The sequence below is a fragment of the Lepisosteus oculatus genome, chromosome 14 (assembly GCF_040954835.1).
Source record: "Lepisosteus oculatus isolate fLepOcu1 chromosome 14, fLepOcu1.hap2, whole genome shotgun sequence".
In the NCBI taxonomy this organism is placed as follows: domain Eukaryota; kingdom Metazoa; phylum Chordata; class Actinopteri; order Semionotiformes; family Lepisosteidae; genus Lepisosteus; species Lepisosteus oculatus.
In genome coordinates this window covers 16,204,784-16,227,556 of record NC_090709.1, presented here as the reverse complement: position 1 = coordinate 16,227,556, position 22,773 = coordinate 16,204,784, and the positions used below count along the sequence as shown (strand labels likewise).

Genomic DNA, 22,773 nt, shown 5'->3' with positions numbered 1-22,773 from the left:
GTAAATATGTCAAAATATCAAAATCCAACTGCACAGTGCTATCGTAACAATGCTTGTCAAGTTATCAAACAAACCTGCATTGTATTTTTAAAATATTTCAGCAGAGGATTCAACTGGAGTATAAATGAAGATTCGACGATAATTTTTTCTGGGGAGTTGCAATGTTGGGCATTATTGGACATTTCCCGGTGACCCTGACACGTGTTAAACACTCGCATTTCCTGCATATATTAAAATGGTTATGGTTTCGCTGAGAAATCCAATTGACTTAAGACAACGTTTATACTGCAAAAGAATCCCATCCCTGGGTGGACTCGAACCACCAACCTTTCAGTTAAAAGCCAAATGCGCTAACCGATTGCGCCAAGTTTTCGGTTAAAAAAAAAGCTCTCTTACCGTTTATTTTGCCAGACGGTAATATTTCTTCTGCACTGATAACCAAGAATTGAATTTCATTTTTCGCAAGCTGTGTGAATTTCATCAAAAACAAGTTTTCCAGAAAGGAAATGAACACATGCATTTAACGAAATCAAGCCCTTTGTGATTGCCCGAAATGATACGTTCTGTACTACAAGATAGGAAGAAAGACACGGCTGGGATTTGAATCCCGGTTCTTTTGTTTTATAGAGAAGCGCTTTAACCAACTAGGCTACGGTGACAGGACAACCATCACCTTTTACAGCCGCTTGGACACACCGCTCTGAGACATCTGCGTTCAGTAAGCGCTGAACCTGCGCTCAGAACAAATTGCCTCTTTTACATAGCAGCCCCGACACTGAGAAACGAAGAGAACTGGCTTTTATCTGGCATTTTCATGCCCAATGCGTTTGATATCTCCCAAGGGCGACAGAGTTCTTTTGCGACACTAGCTTTGATAAAAAAACGAGAAATCGTGCAAGGGAAAAATGTCTTTTTTTCATAGAGAAAACGTGCACCAGGAAATGTTGTGTTGAGAAGAAATGATTTAACATGATACGTGACCTAATTTATCGGAGCAATTGCTCAACCAGCAAGGTCTGGAGAGGTTGGAGAGTCTGGTGGATGTGATAATTATACGGTGTTGTGAAAGAAAACAGTATTTCTTTGAATTCTCAGTCAATCGGAATTTCAGTGCGAAACATTAACCCCTTGTCTGATTTAAAGAGATTATATTTTAAAACTCATAAAAAATCAGAAAACACATGTTTCTCACTTTGAAATTTTAGACGGAGCGGTGCATTACTAGTAGCGGCGCTGAGCACACTATGGGGAAATTCAGGGTATGTGAAATCCCAGCGGTTTAATAAACAACGCGTCTGATTTCGGATCATAGGATTGTAGGTTCGACTTCTACCTGGCTTGTGTAAATTTTATTCAAGCTCCTCAGTAATAGATGTATATTATGTAATGAACCGCACCTGAAAGCAAACGTTGGGTCTGTTTCCTTTGTTTTCCAGCATGAAATAGCAAATCGTTACAAAAAGCACCTGCTAATGTCCAATAGCGGTTTTTTTTTTCAAATTACATTTTCAGGCTTCAGACACTTTTTAATAAAACAAAAGTGTCCGGAAACTCATTAACTTTCAGGTTTGCTTGAACCTGTATTAAAAAAAGTTATCTGAAACTTCCGGGATTCCATTATCTGATGTAGCTGTCTCTAAAGTTGGACGTGATGTTAAGCAGATGTGAACTGTGCCTTTTCTCTTAAAAAAATACAAAGTTCTTTTTTTCCCCTTCACTCCAATGCTGGAGACTGTAAGCCTCTGTGAGCTCCACACTGCGTGTCCTGTACTGCTCTATGTACTAATCTATGTGGTGTACAGATAGAACTCAACTGCATGGTGTGAATTCCGTGTTCAGGACCAGCAGAACCTGAAAAAGTAACAGCTGACCTCGACGTGATTTGAACACGCAGCCTTCTGATCTGGAGTCAGACGCGCTACCGTTGCGCCACGAAGTCACGGCTGTCCGTGCCTTTGAATTCCCCAAAGGAGACAAATCAGCTTCACAAAAAAAAAAATCTCATGTGAAGTGCGCAGCTCTTCCGAAGAGAGTCTCTTCTTACCACATTTTATTCTTCCTGCGCAGCTCTTGTGCAGGTGTTGTTCTCAATTACAGATCCAGTAACACTGATTGTTTTTTCTATTTTTTTAAATTAAGTACCCCATGGTGCAACGGTAGCACGTCTGACTCTAAATCCCCAAGTTCATTTTCAAAGTATATCGGAGTCAACTGATACTGATCAGGTTCTGCTGCTACTGAACCCGCAGTCTTCACCTTAAAGTTCAATTCCCCAAGCCTTTTGACCTTATATGTCCATCCCTTCTCGTCAAAACTCGTATTTTCACAGGGTACCCTTCAGAAATCGCAGTATAGAATGAAAAAACTCCAGTAGATCTCGGCCGCTGTTGGTGATTTTCCTTTTAAAATAAATTAATCTCTGGAAATTTTACGGAGTGTATCACTTTCACTGAGACCGAGAAGTGTTAAGCTGTACATGCGTCTTTGTGGCTTAGTTGTTAACCAAAAGGGTGGTGGTTTGAGCCCTTCCAGGGACGCTACGAGCCTTTTAACGTACACACCCTCCTCACTTCATTTCTCCACGGCCGGTCTTGTATCGCTAACAAATACAGAGCCCGTAGGAGGCAGTAAGCTCGCATATATATAGCTCACTGTGTATATAATGAAGAAGCAGAAGTTAGTTTCTCATCTGCGCGTTACAGAGCCTTACGCAACTCGTAGTGTACCAACAGCTAGGGTTTGATCCCTGCACGGGCTATTAGTTGAAAGGCCATTGTAAATGACGTAGATAGATAGATACTTTATTGATCCCGTGAGGGAAATTAATAAAGCTTATCCAGCTGGCTTTTATGTTTCACACTAAATTGCGATCTTGAAACCAAAATGAAATTGACATTTGTACTGTATGTTTTTTTTAATTACAAAGCAAACAGAGTATTCCCTTAATTCAAAGATCAGATATTGGCCAAAACAAGACAATCAGACGTGGGCTGACTTTGGAACAGGAGCCTCTGCTTCGTCGTTTATTGAGCTTTTGATCAATGTCTGAAAGAAAAAGATTCGCTCTTTTTACTCTTTGATTAAAGTACACAAAAAGCACCTTCCTTCGAGCCGGAACCGAACCAGCGACCTAAGGATTCCCTGCTGACTCCACTACAGTCCTCCGCGCTACCAACTGAGCTATCAAAGGGTTGTCAAATGCTCCTTGGCACATACTGCCCAATGTAGTGAAATGTTCCGGGTGATTTAAATCCCAGTTCGACATCAAGTTTCCAACTCGTTTCCTTAGTCTTGTTTACCTTGAATTTAAGCCACGAACCAGGATTCTACTGTATAAACTTCCGGGGATATTACAAAATGTTTGATGGGGCATCAATCATTCCAGGCGGAAATGGACTCCTTTTTGTTTCTCGAGGGATCATATTAAACATTGCATTAGTATCGAGAGGAGGATCACCATGAAACACAAAACAAACAGTTTCATTCTGTCTTTTTTAGAAAGTAGCGTTTGTGCTACATTAATTATATTTTCGTGGAAATATAGAAGTTGTAAATGTTAAAATTTATATTTGAATCGAAATGTGGTTTTGAGTTAAATATTAGCGGGATCATGTGATTAGTTTGTTTGTCATTACAATATATATTGCCATTTTACTAGAATTTGTAACTGAAATTTACTAGTTGTGTTTTTATGATGATTAGCCATTTGTTGATTACAATATTGTATATAATGTATAATTTGAACTACATATTTTTCAGGTGTGAATAACTGTATATTTTAAGAATAAATTTCTAAAACAAATCATTGGCTTTATTTACTAGTTTCTACACCTATAAAATATTTATTTGATGTATAATAGACCTTTAACTATATATGTATATTAGTCCTCTAAATTTATCCGTATAATAGAACTCCAACCATTTATATATAATCATAGATGTCTAATTGACATATAACAATATACGTATACTAGAATTTCATTGTAGACCAGTTACGGAGCACATTTATACGTCTAAAGTATGCGTTTAATAGTCGTATATTCTACTTCTTTTGCCAACTGGGATGTGACGATTTTAATTTAACAAAGCTAGATACACAGTTTGTTTCTCGAAAGCGTGTTATGTAAAAAAGATACTTTGCTAAGGATACAACGGGTGTATAAATGAATTCTCCTGACAGCCAGTTGAAGATAAAATTCCACACGTGAAAATGGTTTTCTTGGACATTGACAGGTACTTAATTGTTTACTTGTAGTTCCACATGAGTAAAATAGATATTTCCTGCAAATTTCAAGAGGGCTTGCGAAGAAATCCCATCAAGCTTTAGCAGAGATTATGGTTACAGCGGAACAGTCTGAAGCTCGTCCCTTAGTGGGTTTGAACCACCAGCCCTTCATTTAACAGCTGCACAGAGACACACTCCCGTTGCTTTTTGCTGTTCACACGTTTGTAGTTAAAGAATTATAAAATACTGACATTTTCCTGCCAGCCGGCAGTATTTCTTCTGCACTGACCATGAATAACCAATAACTTTATTTCATCTTTCGCAGTCTGTAATCCACAGAAAATGAAGTGAATACTTGTATTAAGCTAAATCAAGCCGACGGAGATGCACTGCCGTTGTTTTTCTCCACTTTTCGTTAAAAGGAGAAAAATCACTGACATTTTCTTCCGGTATTTCTTCTGTCCTGATTTGCAAGACTTATATTTTATATAAGTTGTATGAATTTCTTGAAGTTCAGAAACAACTTGTTCCACAAAGGAAATGAACACTTGGTTCAAAGTAAATCAAGACGTATGTATCTCTCGCTGCGTGTGCTCTTATCTGTCCATCTCTCTACTTTTCTCTCACTCTGACAGTCTGTGCAGAGTTTCTGAAGGGGATGTAACACCACTTGGCAAACAGAAAAATTATCAGAGGCAGAATAAAAAATCATTATTCTCTTCTCAGTCAGATTCACAGCTCAGAGACAATCGGACAGAAGCTCCATACTTCTTTTTATCCGTCAATCCAGAACCAGAGGACATTCAGACAATCAGTGCTGTTACATGAATAATATCAGGCAGAACAGCCTGGACTCAGGTTACATCTCCCCATTTTCTCCTTCCTCACAGCCACTTAGAGACAGAGAAGAGCTCCTGGTTCTCCTCTCTGTGAACTGGGCTCAAGACTCACTGATCTGTCAGCTGTGGACTCTGTTCCAGGTCAGAAGCAAGAAGCTTCTATTAACCCTTTCCAGGACCTCCAGCCCTTCAGTATTACTTTCTTTACTGTATGTCAGTCTCCAAACATGTTTTATAAATGTTTTATAACACACGTGAGTGTGGAATTATCTTTTTATGTAATAAACACAAGTAGTGACACTTTGGTCAGTACACTGTATATTGATTATTAGTAGCCAATGGGCCGATGGTCGTGTCTACAGTAGTGACCAGTTGACCAGTCTGTAGCTCTCAGCAGTGGGACTCAGATCACACAGAAGAAGGCCTGTCTGTGTGTGATTCCACACCAGCCCAGGGAATCACCAGCTCTCATATGTCTCTCACAGGTGTCTCACAGTCTTATAAATTTACAATTAGATGAATTATTGTAACAGGTAATCAGACTACCTATGGAACTGAGAGCAGGCTGGAAATAAAACCTCCTGGCTTCTATACTCTGATGATTCGTTTAAAACATTTAAAAGCACTTATTACAGGGACTTGTGCTCGTTCTCTACTGCTCCACACGGGTACGCCTTGTAACACATTAATCTGTGAAGTAAACTATTTTTTTTCCTGTTTAATGAATTTCATTCCTTGGTTTGTCGCTCTCCTTTTACAACTGTTATGATTCGCTTCTCTTCACAGCCCGGTGTGTTCTTTTTTGGGGGGGATGTTATATCTGTAAGAAAAGCCCCCCAGGCTCCGGACAGGAGTCTCCTCCAGCGGAGACGCGCTCTGCTCTGTTACAAAGAGCGCTGTGACATCACAGACACCAGCCTGAGCGCCTGGATCAGAGAGCAAGACCGCGGGAGGCACAGGGTGCGCACGGAGGAGAGTTATTGATCACTTATCTATCGAAAACCAATTAATTCAAGTAAAAAACCGTAGAATAAACAATTAGCTTCACCGATTGGTGAGTACTGATTCTTTTTCTGGTTTTGATCCTGTTCTAAATATCTAGAAAACAGTCAATAAAGACTGTATCGATCAATTACTGTAGTGCGTTTAGTGTAAAAAATGTTCAAACCGAAATTAAACAATGATTATTCTTATTATTATTTAGGTAACTGTATCCTAGAGCTAAAAAAATATATTCCAAGTTGATAAATGTATGTAAGTAACAGTTTACATGTATTTTTTCCAGTGTTTATAAATCATAAGTATGGTAACCACGGGGACAGGCGCCATGTCACTGTGCGCGTCTAGGTGTATCGCGTTCGTCACAAAGAGCGATGTGACGTCATGGGTAGCAACAAATACTAATACTAGTGTATTCATATTAATATTAATGAGAGTACAACTGGTTGTTTTAATGCTAGTGTTCATGTGAGTATTAATGATGATAGCGCTACTGATAGTTTTAGTTTTAATGTTCATATTCATGTTAATATTAAATATAATTATAGTGTTACTGTTAGAGAATTAACAGTAGTAGTAGTAGTTTTAATACTACTGTTATTCTAGCATTACTGTTATTCTCTTTGGGGGAATTAAAAGCACATGTGGCGAGTGACCTCGTGGTGCAACGGTAGCGACATCATGTCCGACTTTAGAGACAGTGATATCAGAGAATGGAAGTTTCAGACCTTGTTTTTTTTTACAGGTTCAAGCAAACCTGAAAGTTAGAAAGTGTTTGGTCACTTTTGTATGAAAAAGTGTCTGAAGCCTGTAATTATAATTTGCCCTTTTTTAATTGTGGTTGAAATCCACTCCCATGTACCAAGACCTTACAGTATATTCATGTTTACTTAAATGACTAACTATTGGACTATTGGACATTAGTTGGTGTTTTTTTTTTGTAACGATTTGCTATTTCATGCAGGAAAGAAAGGAACCCAGACCCAACGTTTGCTTTCAGGTGGGGTTCATTTACATAACGGACATCTATTTCTGAGGAGCCTGATTTGAATCACACAACCCCCGGTAGAAGTCGAATCGACAATCTTATAAACCGAAATCAGACGCGTTATCCATTAAACCACTAGCCCGTCACGTAAATTAATTGCACCATGGTGAGTTCAGTGCCGCTACTAGTAATACCCCACCCCCATCTTAAATTTCTAAGTGAGAAACGTGTTTTCTACATTTTTTTTTAGTTTTAAAAAATCATCACTTTTAAGCAGACAAAGCCTTTATGTATCGCTCTGAATTTCTAATTGATTTAGAATTCCAAGACAAAAGCGTTTCGTTCCACAGCGGCGTGAAATGATCACGTCTTTCACTCTACTTCTCTCTAGTAGTAAAGCAGATCTTGCTTGGTGAGCATTTCCTCCGGTAAATTAGGTCACTTTTCATGTTAACTCACTTCTTCTAAACACAACATTTCCCGGTGCATGTTTTCTCCATGAAAAAAGACATTTTCCCTTACATGATTTCTCGTTTTGTTTCATCAAAGTGTACAGAAAGAAGAAAGAAAGGAAAAGTGTCGTTAATGAACTCTGTCCCCCTTGGGAGATGTCAAGCGCATTGGACATGAAAAGTGCCCAATAAAAGCCATTTCTCTTCGTTTCTCTTATGGTCAGGGCTCCTGTTCCGTGTAAAGGAGGCAGCTTGCTCAGCCGGCAGACTCAGGGCTTCGTGAATGCAGATGGCTCAGAGCGGTGTGTCCAAGCGGCTATAAAAGAGGAGAATTCTGCCGGCACCGTAGCTGAGTCGGTTTAAGTACCTGTCTCGTTAACTGGAGATCCTGGCTCCACATCCCAGCTGTGCCTTTCTTCCTGTCTTTTTGTGCAGAAACTACCATCTTGGACAACCGCATAGGGCTTGATTTAGTTTAAAGCATGAATGCATTTCCTTTCTGCAACAACTTGTTTTTCAAGAAATTCATACAGCTTGTGAAAAATGAAATGTAATTCTTGGCTATCAGAGCAGTAGGAATATTGCCGACTGGCAAGAAAATGCAAGCAATGTTTATTTTTTGACCGGAAAGGTGCGAATGGAGAAAAGCCTCTCTCATCAGTCTCTGTGGCGCAATCGGCGAGCACGTTTGGCTGTTAACTGAAAGGTTGGTGGTTCAAACCCACCCAGGGACGATCTTCTTATTGTCAATGTAAACACTGTCTCCGCTAAAGCCGAAACCTTAACCCTCTTCATATTTGCAGAAAATGCGAGTCTTTTGCCCGTGTCCAACAACAACACTTGAGACCGGGGAAGTCCAATAGTGATCAACACCGCAACTCCCCAGAAATCCATATTCACCCTTGAAAAAGTATCTTTGAATGGCTGGCGGGAGATATCATTTATACTCCTGTTGCGTCCTCTGCTAAAAGAGTTTAGAAATATAACGCAGATTTGTTTGAGAATTTGACAAGCACTGTTACAGTACGTTAGCACTGTGAAGTTGGATGTTGATATTTTGATATATTTACCTTAATTTTAACATAAATGTAAACATACATGCTGTACAATCTATGCTGTACAATCAAACACAGGTATATTTTGAGACTCATGCTGATCGTCCTGTGGATCCAAAAGAAAATTTTAAAGCTGATACATTTTCGATTGGAATTTGCATCTAGCTACAACGTCCCTGGATAAGAGATTTTATTAGTTGCGTGCAATCGGTATCGTTTACTTTATGTATGGTAGTGGAAATAGTTTTAAAAATGTTTTCTAAAGAAGATTGTATTGCCAGGACCTGCCTTTAGTGCTCAGTAGCGATGACGCTGTTGATATAGATGGAGAAGAAATGTAAGATGAATTGATGATCTAAGCTAAAATAGCCCTAACACGCCTCCTGTAACAGTGTTTGTATTCATAGCAAGTAATATTTTTTTTCAAACCCGAACGTTGCTTTTGCATTAAGTGTTATGTAACCATTAGCGGTTTCGGTAGCTTCTGAAGACCGCACTTTTCCAAACTGAAGCCTATAAGAACATTATTCAAGACACACCATGGCCCAGAATCATGCATCGGGACAAAGATTAACATCCACTGAAAGTACTCCCAAATAAAAGATTTGACCAAAAAATTAAAAGAGTAGGCAAGTATTAAAACAAAACCATAACTTCTTGACTTCCAACCTCTTTCCTGGTTCAGGCCATGTAAAATGACATATTCAGTGGACTCATGCCAAGGTTGTGAGTTTAAGCCTCACCTGGAGCAGCCTGGTTTTCTGTCTTGACAGGTAAACAGTGTTTTGTGTTATTTGCTAAATGGAGAGAGGATTCTGTGTTAATTGTGCTCCTCCTGGGAGAGGTCAAGATGAGAAGTTCACCAGGCTGGTGGTAAATATCCTGTCCAGGAATATCGGGGCTGTAGGGGGTCAGATCTATAGATGTAGTAAACACATTAGTGGAGACGGTGTGTCTGCTCTCTGTGAGAGAGCCAGGCGGGATGAATAATCTGTGGTCTGGGAAGAAGAGACCCTCGTTGGAAGAGCGGCGCTCCTCACAGGAGAGAATGAAAACAATATTTTTCAGGGACGCTGATTTTTCTCTTTGGGTGAATTAAAAGCACTTGTCGCAAGTGACCTTGTGGTGCAATGGTAGTGCGTCTGATTCCAGATCAGAAGGTTGCGTGTTCAAATCACGTTGAGGTCAGCTGATGTGTTTGCAGGTGCTGCTGGTGTCGAACTCGGAATTTACACCATGCAGTCGGGTTTTAGCTGTACACCACCTAGGTAATCCGAACGAAATAACAGAACAGTACAGAACACCCAGTCAGGAGCTTATGCAGCATTTCATCTTGAACACGACAAGAGAAAAGGCACACTGCACATCCGCGAAACATCACGTCCGACTTTAGAGACAGTGACATCAGAGAATGGAAGTTTCAAACCGCTTTTCTGTTACAGGTTCAAGCAAACCTGAAAGTTAGGGAGTGTTTGGTCACTTTTGTATGAAAAAGTGTCTGAAGCCTGTAATTATAATTTGCCCTTCTTTTAATTGTGGTTGAAATCCACTCCCATGTACCAAGACCTTACAGTATATTCATGTTTACTTAAATGACTAACTATTGGACTATTGGACATTAGTTGGTGTTTTTTTTTTTTTGTAACGATTTGCTATTTCATGCAGGAAAGAAAGGAACCCAGACCCAACGTTTGCTTTCAGGTTGGCTTCATTTACATAACAGACATCTATTTCTGAGGAGCCTGATTTGAATCACACAGCCCCGGTAGAAGTCGAATCGACAATCTTATAAACCGAAATCAGACGCGTTATCCATTAAACCACTAGCCCGTCACGTAAATTAATTGCACCATGGTGAGTTCAGTGCCGCTACCAGTAATACCCCACCCCCATCTTAAATTTCTAAGTGAGAAACGTGTTTTCTACATTTTTTTTTAGTTTTAAAAAATCATCATTTTTAAGCAGACAAAGCCTTTATGTGTCGCTCTGAATTTCTAATTGATTTAGAATTCCAAGACAAAAGCGTTTCGTTCCACAACGGCGTGAAATGATCACGTCTTTCACTCTACGTCTCTCTTGTAGTAAAGCAGATCTTGCTAGGTGAGCATTTGCTCCGGTAAATTAGGTCACTTTTCATGTTAACTCACTTCTTCTAAACACATTTCCTTGTGCATGTTTTCTCCATGAAAAAAGACATTTTCCCTTACATGATTTCTCGTTTTGTTTCATCAAAGAGTACAGAAAGAAGAAAGAAAGGAAAAGTGTGGTAAATGAACTCTGCCGCCCTTGGGAGATGTCAAGAGCATTGGACATGAAAAGTGCCCAATAAAAGCCATTTCTCTTCATTTCTCTTACAGTCGGGGCTCCTGTTCCGTGTAAAGGAGGCAGCTTTGCTCAGCCAGCAGACTCAGGGCTTACTGAACGCAGGTGTCTCAGAGCGGTGTGTCCAAGTGGCAGTAAAAGAAGAGAGTTCTGCTGGTGTCGTGGCTTAGATGGTTAAAGCGCCTCTTTAATAAACAGGAGATCCTGGGTTTAAATCCCAGCGGTGCCTTTCTTCCTGTCTTCTTGCATCGTTTATTGTTATAGACAACATGCTTTTGCATTAAGTTTAATGGAGGTGTTTATTTCGTTTTTGGCACAACTTGTTTTTCAAGAACTCCACACATCGCGAAAGCTAAAATGCTTGTCTTTGTTATCAGTTCAAAAGAATTACTGCCAGCTGGCAAGAAAATGACAACGATTTTTTTTTTACTTTAGCCAAAAATCTGTGAATGTGGAAAAATATGACATGTGTCAGTTTCTATGGCACACTCAGTCAGGGTGTGCTTCAGTTAAACACAACGTTCGTAGATCAAATGCACCCAGAGACACACTTCGAATTAATCCGATCTAAACATTACCTTCTCTAAATGTGATTGAGTTTCTTTGCACGTCGTTAGCCATCTTGATGTTTTCAGAGATTTTCAACTTTTGACACTAGTCAAACTACAAGTAAATAGTTGAGTACCTATGTCAATATCACCGGGAATGTGAATATAAATGTAAACATCAATATTTCTGCCTTCTCCTGAGAAACACAAGTATAGAGTCAAAACACAATAAATAATGCTAGAAAATTATTCAGTTAACACCCAGATGTGACAAAACACATTTAAGACTTACATCCCCTTTAAATATGTATTTCCTTAATATCAGTTCTCTTCCCTCCCCAGGATACCTGCAAATTCACTATATCATATTAAAAGCTGTGTGTAAGTCTTACATGTGTTCTGTCACATCTGGGTGTTAAATTAATAGATGTGTTGTGTTATTTAATATGATTTGACTCCATGCTTGTGTTTCTCGGGAGAAAGCAGAAATATTGGGGATTTGCGGCTACAGAAAATAATGTGAACTTTACAGGCAAAAGTTAGGTTACGTTAAAGAAACAAAAACTTATTGTCACCCTTTTCAACTTGATTATTTAAGACATTTGTTCGGAATAGTATATCTTCTCGTGTCTGTGGCTGTTATCCTACAATAACGGTGGTGAAATAGCAGGAATGTGCGGAAAGAATCGGAGATAGAACAGAAGACTCATCTAGTCGATAGTAAGGTTGTGTAGGACCGCACACACTTCGATGTCAGTGTTGAGTAGTGTGGTTTAAAAGCTTCTTCACGAACCAGGAAGGAGTAGAAATCTAAAGTCTTCTGATCCGTAATCAGACACGTTATCCATTGTGCCATTGGCGTTTGTATTGCATTCCTATACAGCACCACATTGAGTTCAGAGCCGCTACTAGTAATACATCGCCCCGGTCAAAAGTTTCTTCAATTAGATTCATGTGTTTTGTACGTGTGTCTAATTACTACGTCTTTCATTATGTCTGGTTTAAAATAATGTATCTTAAAAACAGAGAAAGGGTTTATGAGTCTCCCTGAAATTCACACACGAAGAATAAAAAATATCGCGTTTAAAAAGAATACAGAGATGCCGGCGATAGAAAACTTAAGCGCGCGCTATCACTGAACTAAACTCCCGATCGATAAGTTTGCCGGCGGCTTTTTAATTGTGTTAGGAAGAGCAAATAGTCCACAGTGTACATTTTAAAGGTCTGAGCAAAACAATCAGACGTGAGGATTATTCAGAACAGGAGCCTCTACTTCTTTGTATACTGAGCTTTCGGGTGAACGTCAAAGTGAAAGACAAATTCGCAATTCACTTTTTGATTAAGGAACAAGAAAACACCACCCTTCAAACTGGATTCAGACCAGGGACATAAGACATACTCACTGCTTTTTCTACAGTTTTAAGAGCTAGCAACTGAGCTATCGAGAAGTCTAAAATAAACGTTTTGTCACACGCGTAGCCCAATGTAGTGTAGTGTTCCTCTTTATTTAAATCCCAGTTCGACATCAAAATACTCACTCCCATAGTCTCGTTTAGTAGAAGAAATGGACCAGGCTTCTACTCTATAAACGTCAATAGTTCTTATAAAACATTTGAAGGGATATCAGTGCAGGTGGAAATTGACTCTTTTTCTTTATGATTTGGTTTTGATTTTGAATCGTTATATTATTAAGTTTGTGCTTTCTCTGTTTTTATCATATTGTGAACTTATTTTTTAAACAAATGCTTACAAAGGCAAACAGGGCACACAGTACAAGCTACTGTGCACTTTTGGGAGTATACGAGGTTCGATATAAAATCGCAAAAATGTAAAAGGAGAAAATACCCCAGACTGCGTGTAAAGTCCTCCTTGAGGTATGCTTTCAAAATAGCTGCACCAGGCACTTGGAGACAGATAAACATAGGTATTTAAAATTCAGGAATATGAATGGTCAATTGCTTACAGTTGGGTTTTTACGTTTCGTATTTAGCGATTTGTGTATAAATCTTTTAACAATTCATTAAAATGCTAACAATATGTAAAATAAAAACAACAGCAACGTTAAATGGCGGGGAGACGGGCAGTTTTTTTTACAATCAGATTCCAATCTCTAATGCTGTGTTTGAGAGCTGTGTGTGAGAGCTTACTGTACATAACTTTCCTTTTCTCACATTTTCTGAAAACCATTCCAAAGGGGCACCTGTCACGGACGTCCAAAGGGACTAACCATGGGGAGTAGGAGAGTGGAAAAAGACCCATATGCGTAGCGGCGAGACGGGAAAAAGGCCCGGGCTCATTAGTGCAAAGAGTTCAGGAATGCCATATAGAAACCTATGCCCTCAGGGAGCGGACGTGGGGCGCCCTGGTGCTAGGCGGGTCTCAGGACATCCAAACGTCAATGCTGAGCAACGACAGAGTGCAAGACCCGGAAATATATAGCCCAAGGGAAAGAGAGGGACAGGAAGGACAGCAGGCTGGAAACTAGGGACAGGACAGAGAAGGAGCGCCCTCTGGCTGCAGAGGGCGTGACAGTACCCCCCCTTCATGCCAAGCACCCTGTCAAGATGTGAGTCGCTCTTGAATCAGAGCGGGGTGACACGGGCTTCTGTTCTGATATGGTTGTACGAGAAGCAGGAGGAATTGCTTCACTCGTATTGCTTCATGAGCTGAATCAGGAGTGAGACATTTCGTGTGTTTGTGCATATGTCAACGCCTGACCAACATCGTAAAACTAAATTAAAAACTAACATTAAGTTGTCAGAGACATTCATTTATATACAAACAAGAGACAGACAAAGTAATAATTCTTCATTAACTTGTCCTACACTGATCAGACTATTTGAAATTGTCTGATTCAGCCTGTGCAGTTCGTGCTAATTAGAACAACGCCAGTACTGAACCCTCATCACCGAACAGACTATTTAGCACAAGTTCAGGTGCTCGCCAGCTTTGTTACGCACAGTTTTGCATTGCTATTGAGCTCAGAGCAGGAGCTGATCTTCAGACAGTACCGTGTTAAGTAGTCTGCAGCTTCGTGCAAAACAGTTCGACAGTTCATTGCAATTTAGCCAATGTGTTTTCTATAGCTTTCAGCTGCAGTTAATTTACATAAAGAAAATCTACTACTGGTTTAAAAGCAACATGAGTCAGACAGGAGTCAAACCTACAATCTTCTGATCCAAAGTCAGATGCATTATACATTACACCACTGGCCCTAACCTTATGGTGCTCAACAGCACCATAGTGACCTCAGTGCCACTACTAGTAATGCATCACCCCCATCCAAAATTTCTAAGTAAAAAAAAAAACTTTTTCTATACTTGTCTGTTTAAAAATATGATATCTTTAAAAAAGACAAAGGGCTTGTGTGTCACGCAAAAGTTTTGATTCATTTCGAATGCAAAGTAAAACCATTTTCTTCCAAGAAATCATAAATTTGTCTCATCCTCCACACTATAATCCTCTCTTGTAGTAGTAAAGCATTTTGAATTCAACCGAACAATATATTAAAGGAACAAGTAATAGGTTTATTCCATGCTGAAAGAGAAGAGAGAAAACACAACGTTTCAGCTATGAAAACTTCTTCAGGTTTGTTTTCTCTCTTCTCTTTTCAGCATGGAATAAACCTACAGTATTACTTGTTTCTTTGCAGATATGCATGCTGAAGTAGCTATCCACCTGAATATATTAAACGATTCATCTATACGATTAACATAATGTTCTCCTGAATAACTACTCAAAAGAAGCCACAGCTCAGGTGTTAGAGAGATTTGAAATCAGATCGATGGATTTAGAGTCCAGACTGCGAACCGACAGCTGACACAGGTCTTTTACAGAACCGTTCTGATTTTTTCTACTTTGTCCCCGTGACATCATTGTCCTGCTTGCAGCCGAGCCCGACACACAGTACCATCTGGTTTCTGTCGCTGGGCGCTCACCCTGTGGTCCATGTGGGTCCTAATGCCCCAGTATAATGACGGGGACACTAAACTGTAAACAGGTGCCGTCCGTCGGCTGATAAGTAAAACTGAGGTCCTGACTCTCTCTGGCCTTTAAAAATCCCAGGTCATCTCTTGAAAGAGTAGGGGTGTAACCCCAGCATCCTGGCCCAATTTTCCAATGGCCCTTACCAGTCATGGCCTCCTAATAATCCCCATCTATGGACTGGCTTCATTACTCTGCTCTCCTCCCCACTGATTGTTGATGTGTGGTGAGCATTTTGGCACAGTATGGCTGCCGTTGCATCATCAAGGTGGGGCTGCACATTGGTGGTGGTAGTGGGATTCCCCATTACCTGTAAAGCACTTTGAGTGGAGTATCCAGAAAAGCGCTATATAAGTGTAAGTGATGATGATAATAATAATAATTATTATTATGTAAATTGCAATAAAAATATAATATTTGTTTCAAAATCGATTAATGTAAAAACTGATAAAGCTAATGCTTTTTTCAGGGCTATATCTACTTTAAAAAAAAAGAGAAGTGAAATTTGGAGAAGATGCACCAGCGGGTGCCTTCACATCTCCAGCTTCAGTCTCGCCTGTAGCTGCGAGAAGGTTAAAAGCACACAAGTGATCTGTAGACGATGTTCGGGGAAGAGATAATTCTGTTTTCAACACAGGGAGTGAGAATGAGCTCAGTCCGGCTCCCAGCAGAATCCATTCTGGTTTGGTTACTGTTAGACTGTGCGTCTGAGGCTCTTTGGATCGCAATGTGAAAAAAAAACAATTGCTCACATCGAGAGGAAGGGAAGATATCATGTTTAAAAAATCAGAACCGAAGATTTGGATCTGGGGCCTCATACTTATCAAATTATTAAAATAACAGTTATTAAAATATTAGATTGTGTTTCTGCAACATTTCGTGCACACTACGCCATTTTTATCTAAAAATAAAACAACAGCCACAACAAGGGCTTTACACGCAGTCTTGGGTATTTTCCCCTTTTAGATTTTTGCCACTTTATATCGAATCTGTTATACTCCCAAAAATGCACAGTAGATTGTACTTAATAAAAATGTACAATTCACCGCTGGTATAAACAGATGTGTGCCGTGTCTGCCTTTGTAAGCATTTGTTTAAAAAATAAGTCCACAATACGATAAAAACACAGAAAGCACAAAGTTAATAATACAACAATACAAAATCAATACCAAATCATAAAGCCAATTAAGTACAGATGCAGCCATTCAAAATGCGCGGTAAAAACCCGCGGTACAGTAACCTACCCACAAGCCACCGCAGGGCACCGGAGGGCACCGCGGTAAGTGATTGGCTGGCCAAAATGACCGACAGGGGCACTCGTGGTGCATTGGTTGGTAGTGCAAAGATTTAATCATTTAATGTCTTTACTGTGCACATTTTAATCCGCTTAGTTTTGAATATTTATATGGATTTTACCACTAAAGGGAAATTTTAGTAGCTGAGCATAAAAAGAAGAGGAGCATAACGCATCTGAAGGTCATGAATGATATTAATTTAGGAACATAAACATTACTGTATGTATGTAAACTGTACTGTGTATGGCTGGTCTTGGTAGTTGAAAGAAAAAATACACACCAGTTTTCCATTTCTCCCTAAACATTTTAAGCATGAAAGTTTTATGAAACGGTACCCAAATATGCGATTGCTGTATGGAATGAATTTTAATTTAAAAAAATTATTTAACACGAACATAAAGCTGTTTACATCTTCCGCCTGAGAACAGTCACCCGTTGCTACCCAACGCAGAAACACAGCCACTAACTAGCAAAGAGAGGACATTAGCTACCCAATATGATAAAGAAATAAATGATTATTTTCTTTCTTTCTTTTGCACATTTATTTGAACATTTCCATCGATTGTACAAGCACTTGGAAACTGTCCAATCCCTAGTTCATCAGGCATTTTACTGGTCTGGCACCGGTCTGTGTCTTCCAGGATATAATGCCAGCGAACTCTTGTTTTTATGTCCACTATAACAGACAATCTCCTTTGCTTTTAACCGAGCGTTTAATAATTTCCTAAAATTAAAATGATTTACTTTATTTCCCTCACGGGATCAATAAAAGTATCTATCATCTGTCTAAACTATGGGACAGAATTCTGGGGTCTCCCCATACCAGAGATTATGGTAGGGCTTCAGAATGGTGATTGGCTGATACCATCTGACACCCCTCTGATTGGAGAAAAAAAGACGTGCTGGTTTGCTATACATACTGTACCAGGAAGAGGATTTCTTTCTATTCAAAACGTGTATTTTAAAAGTTTAAGAAGTAAAAACCTTACAGTGTACACAGATTTCTAAACTGATCAGGATCGTTATCTTTGTCTTATGCATAATAATGTTCACCGCTCTGTCCAGCAAATTAATAATAAACTTTATTTTATATAGCGTTTTAAACGAATAAGTAATTAGATTGCTCATAAACCTAATCACTTGCTTTTTCTTTTTATTTAGGCTCAGATTTCAACTATAGATCGTATTATTAATAACCATAATAACAACCAACCAACAAAAACAACCATATAAACATAATACCAACCAAAAACATAGATAACAACCACAATACAAAATCAAATATATCAAACAATTTTACTCTCGCAAATTCCTTAAATTATCATAATCCCGCCCCTTATGCAAAACCAAACCTTCCTCCCATCCCAGTTTATCCTGTTTATCATAAACAAAATCCACCTCAATTTTCAACATAAAGCATTACACAAAATCAATACCTCAACACTCCATACTCAACAACGATAATTCACAAACAGCCAGAACATGTAACTACACATTCCCAAACAGACCAAATTCCCATAGCCCCGCCCCTTATGCAAAACCAACATCCCTCCCCTGTTCTCTCTCTCCCCTGGCGGTTGTAATTGTTTTTATTTTCAAAAAAATTTTAGCAAAGTCATGTATTTTAAAAATCTTAAGATTTTTATATTTATGTCTTTATTTAGTGGTTTCATTAGTGACAAAGGCTAAACTTTCTTGGAAAAATGTCTTTTATGTAAACCATGTTTGCTATTAATTCATTCAGGGCTAAAATATGTTCTAATGAAAGAAGGGTTCCTTTCGCCGTAGTCGGGTTGAAATTAGAGGCTTGCCACGCCCGGACTGTTACAGCAACGCATTAGCATGTTAAAGCGATTTCATTGAGGAGCCTAGCCTTTAACTAGTAAGTACTGTACTTACTGGGTTTTTGAGGGGGGGGAGGTGTCTTTCGCTGGAAATCTCGCCTCCTACTTTGAAAATACCCGTGAAACCGGTTCAGTTCGTCACAGCCAGCACTCCTGCAGAGAGGGGGGTTGTACTTGCAGTGTATACAGTACACGCGTTATGCTCTTCGTTAATGTCTAAGCCGGAACATATCATTATATCTCATTTTGTATTTCTTAAAAAAAAAACGTTTTCCCAGCCTAACAGTATTGTTTTTAACCTGTAAAGCGCTTTGAGGAGCCACCTTTAAAGGCGCCATATACAATAAAGTTCATTATTATTACTATTGTAAATTTGCTGGACAGAGAGGTGAACATTATTACACAGAAGACAAAGATAGCGATTTACGTTGCATTGTGTATCGTGCTGCTTTAATACAGTTTTAAATAATTAAAAGTCTAAACAGTATCAGCTTTATTTATGGGTTTTAAATAAAGGTGATTTAAACGCGATTTAAATCAATATAAATGTTTATATTGTAACGCATAGGTGACTATTCATTGTTATTAAAATGACTTAAATTCGATCATGTTGTGGTATTTAGAAATATACATTTGTTTGGTGTGAGTGAAGTTTTATTTAATCTCTGAGCCATACTGATTCTTCTGGAAGCCAGTTTCCACCAGGGAGTAAAAAAAAAAACACACTATGGTATTCTCTCCAATGCAGTGCAGTTAAAAACATACCTCTGATGCTGCTCCTAAATGAATATCGTTTATGACCATCAGAAGCTTTATGCTCCTTTTCTTTTTTCCAGTGGATTGAACAGGGAGAGGCATTTCATGATGTACTTTTCACTGATGAAACAACAGTGGCTCTGGAACAGTTTTCAACCATGTCGTTTTATAAAAAGGGGAGATATGTACACGTTACTGAAGCTAAAAGTTTAGCCTTTGTCACTAATGTAACCACTAAATAAAGACATATAGAAATCCCTACGTTACAGACTGTATATGGCTGGTATTGGTAGTTTAAAGAAAAAATACACACCAGTATTCCACTTTCTCCCTAAACATTTTAAGCATCAGTCTTACATGTGGTTATTTCGGAAACGTTTGTACGTGCTCCTTCTGACCATGTTACTGTTTACTGTTACTGACCATATTAAGTTTAAGTGCCTGTGGGCACTTTTCCTGTCCGTGGGGGGTGGACCGTCTTTCATTAGAAGGTTAGTCTGTTCTACTCTGAGAATGTAGAGGGGGTGGAAAGTGCCCGCGGTCATTTAATTAGTATTAAAATTCGCACTGATTCCCTTGTGAAGATACGGACATAGGAATATTCGTGCGTGGTCAAAAAATGGCATAAAAACGACAAAGTGAAGGCTGTGAAAACATTCACAATGTACTTTATACACAAAGCAAATATACCCCCCCCCCCCTCTCAATTCAATTCAAGCTGCTTTATTAGCATGACAGATGGGTACAATCAGTGTTGGGTATTTACTTTGCTTTGAGATGCCACTTTTAAAGGTGATATATAAAATCAAGGCTTTACTTGCTTTAACTCCGCAAGTCTAAGTTCTTGTGTCTGTCCTATTCGAACCCGAAAGTATTACAATATGTATCTTTATAGCAGGTGGTGTACAGCTTTTTAGTATAGATTACACTTTTCTAAAATGTATTTAAAAAATAAAAACGATTACAATCTAATCTTTCCACGTTTGATCCCAAAATAAATCTAAACGGGGAGAAAGCTATGCTGAAAGTTTATTAAGATACTTAGAAGACAAAGATATCAATTTATGTTGCATTTGTCTGATTGTGAATCAAAAAACACATATATTTAAACCCGCATTTGCGATTTAAATCAAAACGTTATTTAAATCAATATAAATTTTTATATTGTAACGCCTAGGTGACTATTCATTGTTATTAAAATGACTTAAATTCGATCATGTTGTGATATTTAGAAATATAAATTTATTTGGTGCGAGTGAGGTTTTATTTAATCTCTGACTCAGTGATGGCCTGGCATGGTGAGGTGCGCTGGCAGCTATGTGGTGTTACGCAGTGGTGGCCTGACACGGTGAGGTGCCCTGGCAGCTCTATGATGCAGTGGTGGCCTGGCATGGTGAGGTGCGCTTGCAGCTATGTGACGCAGTGGTGGCCTGGCACGGTGAGGTGCGCTGGCAGCTGTGTGATGCAGTGGTGGTCGGGTATGTAGAGGTGCACTGGCAGCTGTGTGTTGTGACGCAGTGGTGGCCTGGCACGGTGAGGTTCGTTGGCATATAATGAATATATTTCCATGGATATAATACAACTGTTATTATTGATCACCGAATTATTGTACTTGACATGACTTCACTCAGCCTTTCCTGAACGTCTATGACAGGCAGAGAGAGTGTTGTTTCTGGTGCGATCTTTTGCAGCTGACATTTCACTGTTTTAAACGAACAAGAAATTAGATTGCTCATAAATCACTTATTCTATATAAACACAGCGTAATTGCCCTCCGAAAATCCTCTTTTTCTTGTTCGTTTTAGAGACCTTGATCGAAACTGATTTTAGATGTCAGAAAGGATTTATTTTCTCTGTATTTCCTACATTGCTTTGTCGAGATTTTAACTTTATATCTAACTTTATATCTAGGCTCAGATTTCAACTATAAATCGTACAGTGATTAATAGCAGTAAATACTGATGTTTTGCGCCCTACTACCACAAAAATATATGTTTAAAAAAATGTCATGTTCCCATAAAAAAGTCATGCCTTGGAGTATAGACCCCCAAAGGAATGCCATAGACTCAAACTGCAAAATAAACACATATAGAAAGAAAGTATTTGTATTGTAATTGCAAATCCTGGTACTGTATGAGTGATTGATATGACTTTCCTCATTACAAATCTCTTATTAGAATTTAAATTTCTCTGTAACTCCAGGTCAGAACAGAGAAAATGTAACTGCCTTAAGGAGTTTACGATTATGAAAAATAGAAGGATAAGCATGATACGTATGTCTTCTGTCATTTTCTAAGTCATGTTACTGAGCACCAAATCTTATTGAGAATATGAATCCATTTAAGGTTTATACCATTAAAGTAACGGTTTATTCCATGCTGAAAATGTTTGTACCAGACTTTTTTGAGGCCTGTTTAATTGTGTCTGAAGTCTGATGTTGTAAATTTTATTGTTAAAAAGATCCATGAAAATGTCACTACTAAAGTTAGCTGGTACTGTTGGTATTGTAAGTGGCAAGTAGAGCTCATATTTTAGATTTTGTGTAGTTGCTAGCGTTGAACTGTGTGTTGGATGCACATGAATTGAAGGAACGGGCAAACATAGCTGATGCGGATCCACAGAGCCAGCATATTAAGATGTTTATAATTAGAGGCAATTTGTTTAAATAACTAGGTATGGATACTGATGTGCAAGAGAGGTGGAAAGGCTGTTTCCTTAAGCCAGCACTATAAAATATTTTATTCTCAGTGAGATGCTGCCATTTCATAGTGGGTTTCTAACACCGTGTATAGTTCCATCAGCACAGTGCCTTTACTTCCATTTCTAATCTCTTTATCCAGTACAGAGGATTTGGAGCCTATCCCAGTAAGCAACGGACACAAGGCAGAATACACCCTGGACATAGCGCCAGTCCATCACAGGACAGACAGACACAAACACACACACACCAGGGCCAGTTTTCCCATAAACCAATTAACTTACCAGTATGTTTTGGAGTGCGAGAGGGAGTCATATCACACATATGGAGAAAAACCAGAGAGAACATGTAAACCCCACACACACAGGATGGCAGGAATTGAACCTAGGACCCCAGTGCTGCAAGATAGCAATGCTAACCACTTTGCCACCATTATAAATGGATGGATATCTTAGTTATCTTTCTAGTTCACAGGTTTGCATGCATAATTTAATTTTGAAAGCCACTGAGACATCAGGTACTACTGTTGTATTTATGAAAAAGAAACAAAACAAAAAACATACTAACAACTGTGCCATCCTACTCCTTAGTTAATACATTTTATTATTCATAAACAGTTAACATTGTTAGCAAAATATTTAAAATTATATTTAACCCTATTTTTTCTTTAGTTTTGTATTTAACTTATTATATGATAGTCAGACTTAATGTATATTTGAACAATGAAAATATATTTTTACAAGATTTTACATTAAGCACTTAAAATTA

At 38.8% G+C, this 22,773-nt stretch overlaps 3 non-coding genes across 3 annotated transcripts; 1 reads left to right on the top strand and 2 right to left on the bottom strand.

The window, feature by feature from the left end:
- Positions 1–1,867: 1,867 nt before the first annotated feature.
- trnaw-cca (transfer RNA tryptophan (anticodon CCA)) lies at positions 1,868–1,939 on the bottom strand. The gene has a single exon. It is a non-coding gene; the product is annotated as a tRNA-Trp (tRNA).
- Positions 1,940–3,102: 1,163 nt separating this feature from the next.
- Positions 3,103–3,190, bottom strand: trnay-gua (transfer RNA tyrosine (anticodon GUA)). The gene is given in 2 exon segments: positions 3,103–3,138; positions 3,154–3,190. It is a non-coding gene; the product is annotated as a tRNA-Tyr (tRNA).
- Positions 3,191–9,674: 6,484 nt separating this feature from the next.
- trnaw-cca (transfer RNA tryptophan (anticodon CCA)) lies at positions 9,675–9,746 on the top strand. Its single transcript has one exon. It is a non-coding gene; the product is annotated as a tRNA-Trp (tRNA).
- The last annotated feature ends 13,027 nt before the right edge of the window (positions 9,747–22,773 follow it).